The 18,807-nt window shown below is 36.3% G+C and overlaps 1 long non-coding RNA gene across 2 annotated transcripts; it reads left to right on the forward strand.

The window, feature by feature from the left end:
* The first annotated feature begins 221 nt into the window (after nucleotides 1-221).
* Nucleotides 222-14,308, forward strand: LOC133176295 (uncharacterized). Of its 2 annotated transcripts, none has more exons than XR_009719431.1 (9): nucleotides 222-816; nucleotides 911-1,142; nucleotides 1,468-1,645; nucleotides 1,895-2,012; nucleotides 11,313-11,430; nucleotides 12,625-12,789; nucleotides 12,906-13,053; nucleotides 13,316-13,473; nucleotides 13,761-14,308. It is a non-coding gene; the product is annotated as an uncharacterized LOC133176295 (long non-coding RNA). The 2 variants fall into 2 exon arrangements; XR_009719430.1 differs by having other exon boundaries at nucleotides 224-812; nucleotides 13,761-14,307.
* Nucleotides 14,309-18,807: the final 4,499 nt, after the last annotated feature.

Genomic DNA, 18,807 nt, shown 5'->3' on the forward strand with positions numbered 1-18,807 from the left:
TCTTTCTTCAGTTCTGTTAGTAACTTGAAGTTAAGCAACTGTATTGAAGGTATCTTTTCGAATAATTTGGGGGGCCCTGAAAAGGACCGTTTTGTTTTTTTGGTGGCCCTGAAAAGGGTTGTTTTGTCTTTGTCTCGGCATCATGTCTGGTAGTAGGTGTGATACTTTGGATTGCTTCCCTTGGACTGTAGGCAGGTGGGTTTTGGATCGAGTTGTCCTTTGACGTAGGTGCACCCAGGTCTAGATTTTCTTTTACTTGCAGCATGTTGTTTCATCAGTATAGCCTTTCTTTGCATTTCTTGCCTTTTCCTCTTTCTGTAATCCTTTCTGTAGGCGTATTCATGGTCCATGCTCTTTAGGTACCAGTGTGTGTGGTCTGAAAGTGGCAATGTAATGTTGGCTGCTTTCATGGATGTTGCTGTTCCTGGACTGTTGTTTTGTCTAAGAATCTCAGCAGAGAGGATCCCTTCAGCATTTCTGGAATAGTTGGTGTGCTTAGGTAAAACCTCACTGACTGCTCTGTTGAGACCTTCACATTTCTGAGTTGAGGTGTTGAGTTTCATTTCCTCAATGACATTCTGGCTTAGTCGCATCTCTAGAATGACTTTTAGTAAGTGTTCGTCATCATCATTCAAGTGCAGGGCTGTCATTTTATTTGGGGCGAGGAAATAAGACTGATTCCATCAGGTGTGTCTGTCTCCACCACACACCACTGAATTCCTACGACATTTGGACCAGTCTCCAGAGTAGCAGAGGATGGTACTGTCTATGACAAGAGGAAGTTTACTGCAGATGATTTTGATGTCTCCAGTGTAAGTCTCCATGAGTTTCTTATACACTAAGCTGCATCAGGCTTTTACATCCTGTGCAGACTTTTCTCATATGGTCTAACCTTATTCTTGTCTTGCAGGGAAACATTTCTGGGCTGAAGTGGGCACTGCGACACTGTCGGAACTGGGCTCTGCTGAAGTGGGTGGGGTCTGCCAGTCGAGTGATTTGCCAGTCTGGATGGAATATACGCATGGCATCTTGGAATCCCTGAGCTGACCGGGCATCACCGTCTGTTCTGGTGTGCTTCACCTTGAACCCGTCAGCTGCCAGATCTTCACCTATTGACTTGGCCATCTCGTACTCTGAAAGAGGTGAGAATGTTTCAATATTAGATGTGCAGTCTTCATGACCACCTGGACAATGAACATCATAACCATTACCTCTAAGCCAGGCTCCAATCCAGCAAAGTTTGTTCTGCATTGCCACGCCAACTATGTATTGAATGTCAGTGTTGGTCTCACAGGCAATGGCGTAAAATTGTGAGGCATTGAAGCCTGGTTTTTTGCTGCTTCCGAAGGTTATAGAGTTGTAGCGTCCATCTATGGCAATGTCCAATTCCTCTGGATGCTCCTGACCTTTGTCCTGTTTAATGGCCTTGACTAGTTGTCTCTTCTCACCTATGTCTTTCTTATTCAGGGAAACAGTAGCTGCATTGACCTGGTTGCTGGTCCTTTGCATGGAACTTCGTTTGGGAGGAGGAATGTCCAAGGCAGCCACCATTTCCCGACTGCGTCGATTCCCCATGGAGGTGTTCTGCAGGGCTAACTGAAAGTTTCAGTTAATGGTGGCAAGATTAGGACCTGGTTTATCTGAGGTAGGAATTTCCATGTATGGTTTATAGTAATTAGACTGAAAATTACATACCTTGCATGTAAGTCTTTTCTGCCATCCTAGCCCCCATTTCCTCTGTCCTGAATATTCCCACACAGGATAATCACAGTTTTTGGACTGGTTAAAGTGGCCCTTAGCTGCTTCATTGAATATTTCCAGTACCAATTTAATATCGAGAATACGGTTTCCCTCGTACTGACTACAGGTGTACTCATCTTTCACTTCCTTGCAGGTATCAGGCCTGGGTCTAAGAGTTAGTGTCCTTGAGCAGTTTTGCTGGTCTTCAACAGGGAGTTGTCCTGCCTCAGTATCTGTTGTTTCTGGGATGCTGGATGGGGAAGTTTTAGGAGGTAAGTCTTGCCATCTAACCTTATGAGCTTTGATGTGATGTGTATGTAACCCGGGGTCTTAGGGTTGGTTCAGGTTTAGTAGGAATGACTACGTAAAGCTTTCCATCCTTTATTTGCAATAACCAATAGACAGATGTTCAGCTCAGAATATATTTAACCCTGTAACATAGTAAAAGCTCAATAAACAACATTGCAAGAAAGATAACTCTTACGTTCATGTTTCCGAATAAAATAAAAATACTAGTTACTTCCCTTTTATACACAAGACTCAAAAATATTTGCGTCTATTAAAATATCTATGACTGTTCATTATTTTAACAAACAAGGTATTATAAATATACTGATAATATACTCATTCCAGTTTCACTACATACTATCATGTAAAACCTTATTTCACATGAATTCATTAAGAAAATATTTACATGTATGTTTCATCAGTATTATGATCATAGATGTATCATGATATATATTTCAAACATAATACTGGTACTCTAGAAATTATGCTTACCTCACATGAGGTGTAAAGGTCGTTTAACAATAAGTTTAGGCTACGTACATCATCTGATCTTGAGATTCTATGTAAAGGTAAAAATAAATACACTGACTTCAGCTATTCAGTTCACTGTGCTATATCTATAATTACATTACAAATCCTATCTTTCCTTTCAAAGTAAATGTTACACTTATATTTATGCTTTCAATATAATCAGCTATTTCAATAAACATGATAAAACAGGTTTCTAAATATTACTATTATCTCAGAAACAGATATTTATGTATTTAATATAAAGACTATATAGGTATATATAAATCAACTGACCTGATTATGAGAATAAGTTCCAAAGTATAAAAATAAATCAATAAACTGACTGATACTTTCAACAATGACTGCAGCACAGGAACTACTTAACACAATAGACAAATTCCCTCCAAAATTATCACATGATCAAATTCTTTACAATTGACCATAACTGACCAATCAAATACAAGGAAAAGGTATTCCCTCTAAATATAGTTACAGTATGTAAAAGTTAAAAATATTCAAATGAGTGACTTACTAAATTCAAAAGTAACTTACAGTACTATAAATATATTCATATTCAACAAACTCATGTGTTGCAAATTATTCTATAAATAATAATAAATTAATTCATCATTATAAATTGATAAAATTAATTACAAATTTCACTCTGTCACATACTCCCCCTGGTTTGAAAAAATGACGTCCCGACATTTTATTTCACTTCAAAGTCTGAGATGGATGTGACGTCAATATGTCCAGTATTGCCTTCCCCGCTTCAGAACGCAAGTTTTCTAATAAGGGTGAATTAGCTGCTAAAGATGTAAGGCAGTTGATTCTGTCCTTCCAATCTTGTGTCAATGATATCGCAGACTTTGACATCTCGAACTCGTTCGATCTATATCGCATAGGTAGTCTTCGCTCCCTAGTGGATCGACGTAATGGAATCCTCGTCTCTTGATCATTCAAATCTGTACGGGTTGTATCTTGGTCATCAAATGTTTCTTCTTGATTTGTCTCACGTTGCGTAGCGCTACTGTCCCGTATAGAGATATCTTCCTCAGCACTTACTGTGTCTGTAGAAGGATGGGCGTCCCCTTGTACCTCTGTAGGGCCTTGTTGGATATCAGTCTGAACATTAGGTTCACCAATAATATTTGAATTATTGTCTCTCTGTTCTTCCTGACTGAATATATTGTACCTCCATTCCGACTCATCTTCTGAAGAACTTTCATCTAAATCATCAGAATGGGAAAATTTTGGTTCCATTTTCTGTAACTTTGATCTTCTCTTTGCAGGTACAGGCTTTTGGGCTTTCGAGTTTACAGGTGTAGGTGTGTCATTGAGAACTCCTATGGGTAATAGAAGGTTACGGTGCAGTGTTCTGTTACGTCCTTCTCCGTTTTCTTTCTTTACTACAAAAACAGGTATATTCTCATTGGGTTGTCCGATAACAGTGTAGGGATCTTGTTCCCACCTATCTGCCAATTTATGTTTTCCCTCAAAAGCGACTATTTTCACAAGTACTCTGTCTCCTACTTTCACAGTACCACCTCTAAGTTTAGTATTATAACTCTCTTTCTGCTTGGTTCTGGCTTTGTTTGCTGCTTCTGTTGCTAACTTGTGAGCTTGGATTATCCTTTCTCGTAAATCTTTGATGAATTGTATAGTTGGCTCCTTTTCATTCACACGTAAACCAAATGCTACATCGACTGGTAATCTAGGATTATTTCCGAACATCAAAAGGTAAGGTGTTTGACCAGTACTTTCGTGACGGGTGCAATTATATGCATGTACCAGTGGATTTACATATGCTTTCCAGTTGGCTTTCTTACTTGGATCTAAGGAACCTAACATGTTGAGCAAAGTACGATTAAAACGCTCACACATGCCATTACCCATTGCATGGTAGCTGGTAGTTCTGGATTTCTCCATACCCATGATTTTACAAAGTTCCTGAATCACTCGGCTCTCAAAATTTGCGCCTTGATCTGAGTGGATTCTTTCTGGGATGCCATAATGAACAATAAAGTGATTATAGAACATCTCGGCTGTTGTCTTGGCTAATTGATTTCTTGTAGGGATGGCCATGGCAAATCTGGTGAAATGGTCTGTGATAACCAGAATGTGTTTATAGCCTCCCTTGCATGGCTCCAAAGTGAGAAAATCCATACAAACTAACTCTAATGGAGAAGTGGTTGCTATGTTTACCAAAGGTGCACGTTGATTGGTAGGGGTCTTTCTTCTGGTACATCTACCACATTCTTCAATCCAGGTTTCTATGTCTTTATGCATCCCTGGCCAGTAAAATCTGTCGCGAATTAAGGATAATGTCCTGTCCTTGCCAGGATGACCCATGTCGTCATGAAGAGCTTCGAACACTGCAGACGCATGTTGAATGGGTAACACAAGTTGATGTCTGGTTTCCTCATCCATACATGTCACACGATGAAGTACTCCATTTATGAGTTTCAGGTGGTTAAACTGTTTGTGTAAAGCACTGGATCCTATCTCTCTCCTTAATGGTTTCTGTTTACTTCTAACATACTCAATGACACGGTGTATATCTGGATCTAAGGATTGTGCTTTAGCCCAGTCTATGATGTTACCAGTGCTGGTACCTCTTGGATCCATATCGTCATGTATGACATCAGGTGAAAGAGTCAAAGATTCTACATATGATGAAACAGCAGAATTGCAGATAGCTTGGACTGTCTCAATGCTCATAGGAATTCGGCTTAAAGCATCTGCATCAGCATTACTCTTTCCAGGTCTGTACTTAATGTCGAAGTTAAATGCTGCTAAAGCTGCCAACCATCTGTGACCAGTTGAGTCGAGTTTTGCTGTTGTTAATACATAAGTAACCGGGTTGTTGTCGGTAAAAACTGTAAACTGTTGTCCGTATAAATAGTCTTTAAATTTATCGCAGATGGCCCATTTAAGTGCTAAAAATTCTCTTTTGTGTGGTGGATAATTCTTTTCTGCTTTGTTTAAACCTCTGCTGGCATAGCTAATAACACGTTTAAGTCCATTTTGATGTTGATATAGTACAGCTCCTAAAGCATCACCTGAAGCATCAGTGTGTAATTCATAAGGGAGAGAACTGTTGGCATAACCCAGAATAGGTGCAGATGTCAGATGTTTCTTGAGTGTTTCAAATGCTTGGTCTTGCACTGTTCCCCATTTCCACTCTTTCAATTTCTTATTCTTTTCTGTTTTCTTCTTCAGTGGTGTTGGCATGAGGTCTGTTAAGGGTCTGCTTATACGGCTGAAGTTTTCAATAAATCGCCTATAGTAGCCGACAAAACCAAGAAATTTGCGAACTTCTTCAGGACTGTTGGGTTTTGGCCAATTAATAACTCGTTCTGTCTTATCTGGATCCATTTCGACACCTTGTTCTGATACGACATGACCAATAAACTTCACTTTCCTCTTAAAGAATTCACATTTTCCAGGGGATATCTTCAGATTTGCCTCTCTAATGCGGTTAAATACTAATTCGATGTTGTGAAGGTGTTCCTCAAAAGTTTTTCCAAAAATAATGATATCATCTATGAAAACACAGCATATATTCAAGTTGTAATCTGCTAGTAGATTTTCCATTAGTCTTTGGTAGGTTGCTGGTGAGTTGGTTAAACCGAAAGGCATACGGTTATATTCAAAGAATCCTAAGGGTCCAACCGAGAATGCGGTGCGTTCTTTGTGTTCTTCATAAATCTCCACCTGGTGGTAACCGGATTTCATGTCAATATGTGAAAAGAATTTGTTTCCAGATAAACAATCAAGTAGTTCTTCAATCCTTGGAAGGGCATAACTGTCTTTCTTGGTTAATTTATTCAATTGTCGGTAGTCGACGCACATCCTGAGAGTACCGTTCTTTTTTCTCACTAACACTAGATTAGACGCATAAGGTGAATGGTGAATGAAACGTCATCCCATAATCACGTTGGGCGCCATTGTAACCCGGGGTCTTAGGGTTGGTTCAGGTTTAGTAGGAATGACTACGTAAAGCTTTCCATCCTTTATTTGCAATAACCAATAGACAGATGTTCAGCTCAGAATATATTTAACCCTGTAACATAGTAAAAGCTCAATAAACAACATTGCAAGAAAGATAACTCTTACGTTCATGTTTCCGAATAAAATAAAAATACTAGTTACTTCCCTTTTATACACAAGACTCAAAAATATTTGCGTCTATTAAAATATCTATGACTGTTCATTATTTTAACAAACAAGGTATTATAAATATACTGATAATATACTCATTCCAGTTTCACTACATACTATCATGTAAAACCTTATTTCACATGAATTCATTAAGAAAATATTTACATGTATGTTTCATCAGTATTATGATCATAGATGTATCATGATATATATTTCAAACATAATACTGGTACTCTAGAAATTATGCTTACCTCACATGAGGTGTAAAGGTCGTTTAACAATAAGTTTAGGCTACGTACATCATCTGATCTTGAGATTCTATGTAAAGGTAAAAATAAATACACTGACTTCAGCTATTCAGTTCACTGTGCTATATCTATAATTACATTACAAATCCTATCTTTCCTTTCAAAGTAAATGTTACACTTATATTTATGCTTTCAATATAATCAGCTATTTCAATAAACATGATAAAACAGGTTTCTAAATATTACTATTATCTCAGAAACAGATATTTATGTATTTAATATAAAGACTATATAGGTATATATAAATCAACTGACCTGATTATGAGAATAAGTTCCAAAGTATAAAAATAAATCAATAAACTGACTGATACTTTCAACAATGACTGCAGCACAGGAACTACTTAACACAATAGACAAATTCCCTCCAAAATTATCACATGATCAAATTCTTTACAATTGACCATAACTGACCAATCAAATACAAGGAAAAGGTATTCCCTCTAAATATAGTTACAGTATGTAAAAGTTAAAAATATTCAAATGAGTGACTTACTAAATTCAAAAGTAACTTACAGTACTATAAATATATTCATATTCAACAAACTCATGTGTTGCAAATTATTCTATAAATAATAATAAATTAATTCATCATTATAAATTGATAAAATTAATTACAAATTTCACTCTGTCACATGTATTACCTGGTTTGAAGCCCCAGTTAGGATTTTTTCTTTTCTTTAGGTCACCTTTCATTGTTTCCTTGTACAATCAATACTTGGAAATGAAATTAATAAGGAATAGAACAATGTTTATCTAGCAAGTTTTTAAAAGGTTTATACAATTATTTCTCTCTCTGACAATACCCTGTCAAAACAGACACCCCTGGGGCTTTTGGATTACCTTTGTTAAAAACTTACAGCCAATCAACTGCACATGGCCCCTCTTGACACTGTGTAAGATTGAGTGGGGATGGGGTTAGAACACTGTTTATTATGAATAACTAGTACACTTTTACTAGTAATATGATACATGGTTTGAAACATGAGGAAATGTACTATAAATGTGTACCCATTTTGTCACCCTCAGATTTCCACATTAAAATCTAAGTGACTTTATCTATCTTTTTTAAGGGAAAATTCAGCATGTAGATGTGGTACTTCCATATATACACAAGAAAGCTGCGGTGCCAGAGTTTATCATCATGAATTATTTCAACATGTGTAGTTATGTCACATTCCATAAAAAAGTTTTATTCATTATCTTCTTGTGTTCCCAAATTTTTATTTTCAAATTTCACATTCACTAAAATTTTCTTGTATTTCACAGAGTACCCCTCCTTAAAAAGTAGGTCAAATTTTACACATAGTTATGAATGGATTTTGCCGAAACTTGGTATTGTGATTTATTAATACCCAAGGTTTACAAAAATGGACATAAAAAAATATGATTTTTTTGCTACCATATAATACAGAGTGTAAATGTGAAACTAAAACATGTGGTCTGCTGCAGAGGAAATTCAGCTGAAAAGCAGGTAGGGTTCATCAGAAGGTCTGTATCTCTGAGGGAAGGTGAATGGCCCCAGATCAATTAGTGAAATTTTTCATTAGGGCATGCATTAATTTACAGGGTGCTGGGTGTTTTATCCCCCTTGCTTGGGCCTGGGTTGGGGCTATATGGGTGTGGGTTAGGCCCAATTGTTGAAAAATTAAACCAAAATCTGGGGGGGGGGGAGGGGGGGGGAGCCCAATGCATTTTTGGTACACATGCACTTAAATATGTAGATTACATGTTATATGTTGACATATTTTTTAAGCTATGGGTAAATGAAATTCAGTTAATTAGCCTTCAAGAAACTGTCCCCATGCACTTACTGTTTTCATTGACATTATGTATATTATAACCTACCCCTTCAGCACATGTTTGGCATTAAAAAAAACTGTCCCCTTCCACTTAAACCTTAATTTCAATCTTTATTTGTTACATTGCATTCATTTTAAAAAATAAAACAAAACATCCATTTTAACGTCTTGACATCGGTGCTTAGGACTACTGGGCTGGCTATTATCTACAACCTGACCATTCTTGCTTGTTTTGATAATTATCTAATCCTTTCGTGACAAGTGTATTGTCATGGATTGATGTATAATTCAGTTGTGATGTTTATTTATCACTGTTATTATCATCATTCTTTTGATTTCTGCACCATTTTTTGTATAAAACATATTTTAATATATAAACCAGACCTAAACCAAAATCCAGAAAAATGGAACTGAAACCTAACCGAATAACTTGGACCACGGTTTTTGGTTATTTCGGGGAACTGTGACAGCCTGACACATATTCCTGGTATTTGAGATAAAGTTAAACTGTCATTTTAAGAGGCATGTCAGTGCTGATACATGTTCATAGGATAACATGTACTCATTGAATAATTCCACATTAAGTGCATTTCTAATTTCGAAGGTCAAGCAAGAATCTCTCTGACAGCAAATTGGTGTTGTGCCCCAGGATACTGTCTTGTTTAATGCCAATATCCACTATCATATACGATATGGTAATGTTGATGCTAATGACAAACAGGTGGAAGACGCAGCTGATAATGCAGATATTTATGAGAGAGTTTTGTCTTTTTCTGATGCTAAGGATGTCATACCTCACATTAAGTTTGTAGAAATTAAACCTCACATTAAGTTTGTAGAAAATAATAACATGACAATGTACATATGTATTAAGCATTTTATAAGTATACTAAATGCATTGTAGGGTTATGATTCTCTTAAGATAATAAGGGTCCCACTTGGCAAGTTCTCTGCAGTGATAAATTTTCTTCATGTCTGTTAATCACCTGTCTGCCAATATGTCTGTCCCTTATCACTTAACCTATACATGTATCTCTTGTGTTAAATACATATGTACATGTATATCTTTTCTCCCTTTGATTCAGTATGATTCAGTATGTCTCTTAATAATTCATTCACTATACAGTGTCTTTGAGTAAAGGGTGTGATTTGCTCTCAAATTCCGTTTTACTGTTACAGTACTGTATTTTAAATACATAACAAATGAGTATTTACTAAATTGATTATTATTGGCTATTATAAGATACATTTTGGTGAACAAGAGTTAATCTTGACACCTATTTCAGCACCCTCCCATAATTACCCAGAATGCATGGTACTCTCTTGGTCAATTTCCTTTCAATGTTTTATAAGATCTAAAGTTAATTTTTGAGGCTACTTGCATTATTATGCCCCACCATGAATATGGCCGGGGCATATAGTGTTTGTCATGTCCGTCTTCCGTCCTTCTGTCACACATTGCATTTAGCTCTGTTCAAAGCTCAGTTTCAAAGAAACTATCCAAGATATTTTTATCAAACTTCATATGCTGATAGATATTGATGAGAGCTATGCAATGCATCAACATTTTTTGACCTTGACTTTTCCTTTGACCTTGACCTCACTTTTCTTAAATTAGTGTTTAGCTCAGTTTTAAAGATACCATTCAAGATAGTGTTATCAAACTTCATATGCTGATACAAACTGAGGAGAGCTATTCAACTGCATCAACATTTTTTGACCTTGACCTTTCTTTTGACCTTGACCTCACTTTTCTCAAATTAGTTTTTAGCTCAGTTTTAAAGATACCATTCAAGATAGTGTAATCAAACTTCATATGTTGATACATACTGATGACAGCTATTCAACTGCATCAACATTTTTTGACCTTGACCTTTCTTTTTACCTTGACCTCACTTTTCTTAAATTAGTGTTTAGCTCAGTTTTAATGAAACCATTCAAGATATTTTTAACAAACTTCATATGCTGATACATACTGATGAGAGCTATTCAACTGCATCAACATTTTTTGACCTTGACCTTTCCTTTGACCTTGACCTCACTTTTCTTAAATTAGTGTCAAACTTTATATGCTGATACATAGTGATGAGAGCTATTCAACTGCATTAATATTTTTTTGCTTTGACCTTTCCTTTGACCTTGACCTCACTTTTCTTTAATTAGTGTTTAGCTTAGTTTTAAAACCATTCATAATATTTTTATCAAACTTCATATGCTAATACATACCGATGTAACCTTTCAACTGCATAAACAATTTTTTTTTTGACCTTGACCTTTCATTTGACCTTTGACCTCACTTTTCTTAAATTTGTGTCAAACTTCATATGCTGATACATACTAATGTAAGCTATTTAACTGCATCAATATTTTTTGACCTTGACCTTTCCTTTGACCTTGACCTCAATTTTCTCAATTTGTGTTAAAATGTTGCATTACTAATATACCCTCGGTGGGGCATTCATGTCCTATGGACATATTTCTAGTTTTTATAACTGTTCTGCAGGTTATTATTATAACACAGTGGTTGGTGAGAGAGGACTTAAGCTAAGTGGGGGAGAGAAACAGAGGGTGGCATAGCCAGGGCTATACTAAAGAACCCCCAGATTTTCCTGCTGGATGAGGTAATATATATAATGTGAACCTGACAAAGGTCAATTTTGTATTTACACAATGCCATGGTTACTGGTGGTGAAGAATAGATAGTGGTAAATGATATCATGCGTGGGTGGATCTAGAGGGGGGGTGAAACCCCCCCCCCCCCCTGGAATTTGCAGAGTTATTGAAAGTATATACTGAAGCAAATAAAAAATGACTTTGGACCCCCCCCCCCCCCCCCCAAGAAAATGTGGACCCCACCATCACCACCACAAAATGGTGTTTTTCATGTTTTGAAAATAGAATTAAAGTTTGTTTTCTTTTTGGATTGTCAACAAAGAACTACGCACGGTAACTCCCGATTCCCACCTACATTTTACAACCATTTAATTCAATATTGATGACAGTTTGGCCATAAAATCTTTGTTTAATACAAAGAACAGTTCAATGGTAATTGATTAATTATTTTAATTCCAGTGCTAAATAGTAAAATATTCCTAATTCCAGCTCTTGAAATAAGGGGGGTAGACAATATTTTCCACTGAAATCGGGCTATAAAGCATCACCATATTCTGAAATAGTCTTGGATATGAATAAATGTTTCTTAAATCTTTTCTTATGTTGTATGCATATAAAATTAAGCATATATATTAGTAAAATATAATGTTTCAGTTGTAAAGCACTTGGAAATTGCTGAAAAAAATAAGCATTTTTGTCGTTTTTTGTATATAAACATATGTCCCCCCCCCCCCCCCCCCCCCCGAAACACAAAAAGCTTTGGTATGAATTTGTGAAATGACAGTCCATATTACCCGTAAAAAGGAATTTTTGTTTCACGGGGGGGAAAGATGTTTTAAAAATATATTCCGTTTTCCGTTGATTTCTATAGTGAAAAACACGAGTACTAGTTTTGCCAAAATTTTAGAGTTATCTCTCGTTGTTTTCCCAAAGAAGTAATGTTTTATGAAAATCCATATAAATATCAATATAAATATTAAAAATCACTCGAATATCTTAACTTTTGAAAATTGACTTGGAGGTAGGCAGGAGAACAATACTATCGTTCGCAGTTCTTTTCTGGGTTTAATCAATTGGGAATGGAATTTAAGTTTTTTTTTTTTTTTTTTGACTAGGGTGGACCCCCCTGGAAAATATTCCTGGATCTGCGCCTGCATATCATTCTGTGTGTTTATTCACAGACCTCCATTCTTATTTTGTAGGCTACATCTGTTATGGACACTTAAGACAGAACGTAATATACAAACACCCCTGGAGAAAGTTTGTGAGAACAGAACAACCATCATTGTGGCTCACAGACTTTCCACCATTACACATGCTCATCAGATCCTAGTTATGAAAGAGGGGGTGATTGTTGAAAGGGGAACGTAAGTAATGAGAGGGGGTTATTATCATACATGCTCATCAGATCCTATTAATGAAATAAAAATCTAGCAATTTATTATAGGAATGATATATGTAAACCAAATGTTTTTTATCGTAGGTTCGACTTAAGTGGTGCCTTAATGCCCTCAACCAGAGACAGGACTTTCGAGATGTCATCTTTGTGGATGAAAGCACAGTTGAGATGTCAGCTCATGGAAGACTTTTCTTTCATCAGGACTGCTCTAGACTGCAGAGAAAGTGTGCAAGTAAGTCTAAGCTGAAACATGCCTATAAGGTAAGAGAATATCACTGTATATGTAATAGTTGTTATCAATCCTTAGGTAATGAACACTAAGTGTATCTATTGTTTTACCTTTTTTTCTGTCAAGGATATATTATGTAAATCCTTTGCAATCCAAATCAAGTTAATAAAAATGTAAACTTCGTATTGAACGTCCAAGTCTTTTCCCATTTTCTGCATGTGGGAAAAAGGTGTTAAATAATGTTTTAATGTATGTTGTGTTTCAGGTTCATGTATGGGCTGGAACAATATATCTTATCAAGGCCAGACAAGCATTTGTGTCTTCAATGGGGTGATGGATTCTGTCATTTATTAAAGAATACTGGCTCAAAACTTTATTCCATTTGTTGAAGACAAGGTTCCTGATGGATATCGGTAGTACCAAGTAAGTTATCTACTTCTTATTTAAATATTTATTTTGTTAATCAGTGTTTGGTTGCAAGAAATCATTATGCTGTAATTCAGTGTATAATGAAAATTATTAACAACTCTTAATAAAAGTATATTTATTTTTGAGAAGTTATATATGAATATGTACAAGTAGTCATGTACATGTATACATTTCCCTCAAATACTATTATATTATAGAATTGATTTTTAAAAACAAAAAAATTAAAAACTGTTCATATTTATTTTTTTCTGATTTTCCTTTCATTTGTTTTATATCAACAGGACAACAGCAAGCATAACTCAAAATCACCAAAGAAATGGATGGAAGACAATGGGGTATTAGACAACGTGATGGAAACGCCTGCCTCATCACCAGATCTCAACCTGATAGAGAATGTCTGGGCATCAATGAAGTATTACCTGCAGACCAAGACCAAGCCAAGGACCAAGGATCAGCTTGTTGGAGGGATAAAGGCGTTTTGGGAATCCCTGACTCTTGACCAGTGTGGCCGCTACATTGACCACATCCACAAGGTGATCCCTTATGTCATATTGAATGATGGTGAAGCATCCGGATTTTTATTTATAGCTGCAGTGCATATAATGAATGATTAATGGATTATGGACCCCCCACCCAGAGTGAAAGTGTTCTGTCGGAATTCTATAATCTTTGAAAATTCCAAATGTACAAATATCTTTTAAATGATATGTGATTTTGCCTTATCAATTGAAATTTACATGTTATATGAATATGTTTTGTGAATTGACTGAAAATAGTCTTAATATGTATATGTGTTTTTGTTTAATGTATGGTTCCATTTGTATGTATTTTTTCACCATCACAAACATTTTAATGTACATTGTAAATATAACTTGTATGAAAAATCTTTTCTAGCTTCTGGGTTCTAATTTTGCAGTTTATATGTACATGCATAGTGAAGAAGAAGGTGTGCCAAGACTTTGTTTCAAGTGTGTAAATGTATAATTTCTTAGTTACATTATTCAGTACACAACTGTTTGAAGTATATTTAACCATCATCGAATAAATCAGTGAAGTGAAAAATGTGTTCCGGCTCTGTGTACATGTTAAGGATCAACCCTTTTTATATAAATGTATATATAAAGGCATCCATGCAAATACTTTATTTGAGCAGTTGTACTGAATTTTCTTTGTAAATAACACAGTTTAAATAAATAAATAAATAAAACATCTTAATTGAGGAAAAACTGATTTTTAAGTATTTGTAAGTAAATGCCTTAAAAGAGCTTTCTTTGGTTATTCGTATGGGAATGAATGTTGCAGAAAAATTAGATAACCCACTTCAGGCTTGTAGGAAGCAATTCAGTGGGTGGGTGGTGGGGGTGGGGGGTGGGTTCAACCCAAATATTCAAACATATTCATGCAGTTTGTGGGAAGCACGACAAAAATTCTTCACAAGCCAAAATAAAAAAAAAAACCCAGGTCATCACGTTATTATTGAGGTCATTTGAGGTGGCACAAGCAATAGTAATTATATTTCCTATACAGCTGTTGTATTCTATAATATTTGGGGGGGGGGGGGGGCACAACTCCGGTTCTTTAGGCCATGCACTTACATGTACAAGGGTTATGTGATTTTTTTTCCTGCAATAGTTGCAATGCTTTTCCCATGCTAATAACATATTTTATTATTGTATTTACAAGATGTACAGCACTACAGTGATATGTACATCACTATGTTTTACTGAAGGAAGAGCTCTATAGAGGTGACTTACTTAGCAGCATCAAAATTGATAATTGAACATGGGTTTTTGAAGATGCATGTTTAAAGATCATACTTAGTGGATGCAAATATAATGTAATTAACAGGTTAAAAAGTGATTAGATGGGTTTGATTGTGGTACAATTACAAAAAGCCACTTGAAACATCAATACTGTAACAGTCACTAGCTTCCATACATGGCTATCATTAAAAATAGTTTTCGTGTGATGTACTTTGACCCACATTTCTCAAGGTTGGTTGTATTTTTTTGGTGGTGGGGGTGCTCTCTCTAACAGAGTGATAATTGCCAATAAAGTCACAAACTCAGAAATTTATTGGTGTTTTTATGTTACACTGGACAGTTTAACAGATTTGATATTAACTTTCAGTGGTAAAACGAAAAGAAATGGTAAGCCTTTACTTTAAAAATGAAACAATCTGTAATTCCCTTGATACCCAGATAAAAAAAAAATCTAAATTTTAAAGTACTAAAAAAAAAAAAGATTGGTTAGGGGCATTTTATAGGGTTGGTCAGAGTACATCAAACAATTATTTTTTTATTGGCCTAAGCAAGGTTTTAGACTTTTAGTGGCTACAAAATGCTACAATCTTGAATGATACAAGCATATACTAGACTGTGATCTATCTAGGGATAACAATGGTTCTATCTTACAGTGTGGTCTACACAGATCCAGAATAGCAACTAGGCTCCTGAACTAGCTCATCTCTGGTTTGATCAATGATCCAAACCAGCAGTAATATTATTGATTCCTATTGCTACATTATAGCTCATATTCTTGTAAAAAAAAACAAAAACAAATTTCAATAAGTCTAAGATGAAACTTTATCTTTTTTTTTTAAGGAGGCTGGGGGGTCAACAAATTAACCATCAGATATTACTTATTTTTTTAGATATAATATCTTAAGCTGTCAACTATCATTTTGCAAAGAAAAATTCATACATTTTAGTTTTAAAATTTGATCATTTTTGTATATCTTTATATGGAGCTCTTCTTCTTAAGGAGATCAATATAGTCTAGAAATGGCCACGACCACCCAGCCCTCTTAAATAAATAAATAAATAATTCAACATGATTTTAAGTACATTTACATGTACATACATCTTCTGACTCCATGCATGAACTAAAGGAATATGTTACAAGAAGTACAAAAGATATTATGCAAATTGTAATCTTAAGTATTCAATAATTGTGGAATGTATGTATTTTAAAAAACAAAAGAAAAATCCCTATGGTACTGTAGCTTTTAATGGACTGGACTTAAAGCACCCTATATAGCAACATCAAGAATCATCAACATCCCAGAGAATGAATGCCACTGTTGATGCTGTTCACCGCCTTGGTGAATTCCTTATAGGATGTTCCACAACACCAAATGTAAGCATGTGTAAGTGCCCTCTTCCTTCGGGGAGATATGGGTTTTCTTCCTTTTCTACCAAAGAAATTCCTCTCATCAAGTTCATCTTCTCTGAATAACTTCCTTGTAAGAATCCACATGAAGTTCCCATCAGAGCAAGCTGTGGACTTCACGTCAGGTAGGATATCTCGTCATATTCTGAATTCAAAATCTCCAGGGACTACATCAGTGACGTCCTTTATTTCTAGAATTGTTGCCATCGAACTACAAGACACTGTCAGAACCTGATCTTTTTTTGGCCTTCTTCCTGTTGTTAACCCTATGAGCCACTTCCTGAACTGGGGTACAGGTGACACTATCTTCTGCCCCCTCATGATCAACGTTTTCCTCAGCAAAGAGAGTCTTCTTGGCTGGTAATGGTGATGAACGACGAGCATGTTGAGTTGAAGACCTTGATGGTGAAGAGAGGTGAGATGATGGTGGTGATCTTACTTGTGAGGAGCTGCTGATTGGAGGTGAGGAGCTGTTGACTTAAGGTGAGGAGGGGCGCTTCAGAGGAGATGAGCGGCAGGCAAGGCGTGGTGATGACCTGAGTGGTGAAGCTCTGCAGGCTAGAAGTGGAGAGGACCTCAGTGGTGATCTTAGTGGTGATCTGAGTAGTGATAAGCATTGAGCTTTAACGGGCGAAGGTCTTTTCTCTTTCTGCTGAAGCACCTCTATCACAGGTGTTGCAACTGAGGGGTAACGTGCCAGAATTTCCACGATAGAGTCCTCCACAGACACAATGGTGATAGATGGTAACCCTGGCTTGGGGGTTGATGTATTTTCTGTAACCCATCCAACAATGTCACTTACATTGGGAATGTTGCTGGTCTTTAGGGAATAGTCAGCAGCAGTAGCATGTAGAAGACAGAGAATCTCATCTAGTTTGCCATTAACTTATGATAGGTCACCACCATACGAATCTGTTTGCACACTTGTTTCACAAGAAGAAATGGAGTCTGTTTGAGTTGACACAGTCTTCCTCTTCTTCCTCCATTCTGCTTGGCAAAAAGGTCTGTTATCTCAGTCTCATCTTGAATGACAACAACTTTCTCTTTTTGCGAGGAGGTGCAGATCTTGTTGTCTTTGAAGTACCTCATTTGAAGACCAACCACTTCACTCTCATCTGTTGAAAGTTCCTTAAAGTAGCAGGGCTCACGACGGGGGGTAGCAATAGTAGAGGCTCTTGCAGCAGCTGATCCCTCATATAGAACTGTAACTTTCCTGCCTTTCAAACCCTGAAATGTTAACACAATCTTATAAAGTTGTAAAGACCTAGAATTGTCTTAGGACTACATCATAATACATTGTACTTCTGTACAATTAGATCCGGATGGGTCTTGGTCACTCAAATTAAAAATTGTCTGTTTGTATTTGACAATGCCTACATTTTCTTTAATCTTACAGTTAATTGCAGTTCATGTATACTAACTAGTGAATGACTGATGATATGTATAGGGTAGGAAAACAACTACTGCATATGGAATTTTTTGCCATTTTCCCACTTGAAAACCATTTTGCTTGGTTTTAAATTTGTACAGTCACATTTCTTTTTAAGAAATAATACTGTCTTCTTTGAATTCACAATGTTTTAAATTCACCCACTTGTGACAAGGGCAAAAGGGGCGACACTGACACTTGGGTGAAAGTTTCTCTGTATACAGTATGATTTACCTCTATTACTCTGCTGGAAGTCTGCTCACGTAAGACTGGTTCTTCATTACTTTCATCCTCCTATAAATAATATACAAAATCACATATAAGATAGTCACTATTTTGGAAAAATGGTTTGACATCAAATTTGATTCCCATCATTCAACACCAAAATATGAAATATTTTACAATATATTGTAGGATCAAGGCAAAGCTTAAACAAGAGGCCCATGGGCCACAGCGCTCACCTAAGTAACTTTGGCCTTGCTGTTTTCACCTGATTCCCCCCCCCCCCCGTAGTACTTATTGTGGCCCCACCCTACCCCCGGGGGTCATGATTTGAACAATTGGAATCTACACTACCCCAGGATGCTTCCAAGTAAGTTTCAGCTTATCTGGCCCAGTGGTTCTTGAGAAGAAGATTTTTAAAGATTTTTCCTATATATTTCAATGTAAAACTTGGATTCCCTATTGTGGCCCCACCCTACCCCCGGGGGTCATGATTTGAACAATTT

This window comes from Saccostrea echinata, unplaced genomic scaffold (assembly GCF_033153115.1).
Source record: "Saccostrea echinata isolate AGI-Se365-2 ecotype Australia unplaced genomic scaffold, CSIRO_AGI_Sech_v1 ptg000073l, whole genome shotgun sequence".
NCBI classification, from domain to species: Eukaryota; Metazoa; Mollusca; class Bivalvia; order Ostreida; family Ostreidae; genus Saccostrea; species Saccostrea echinata.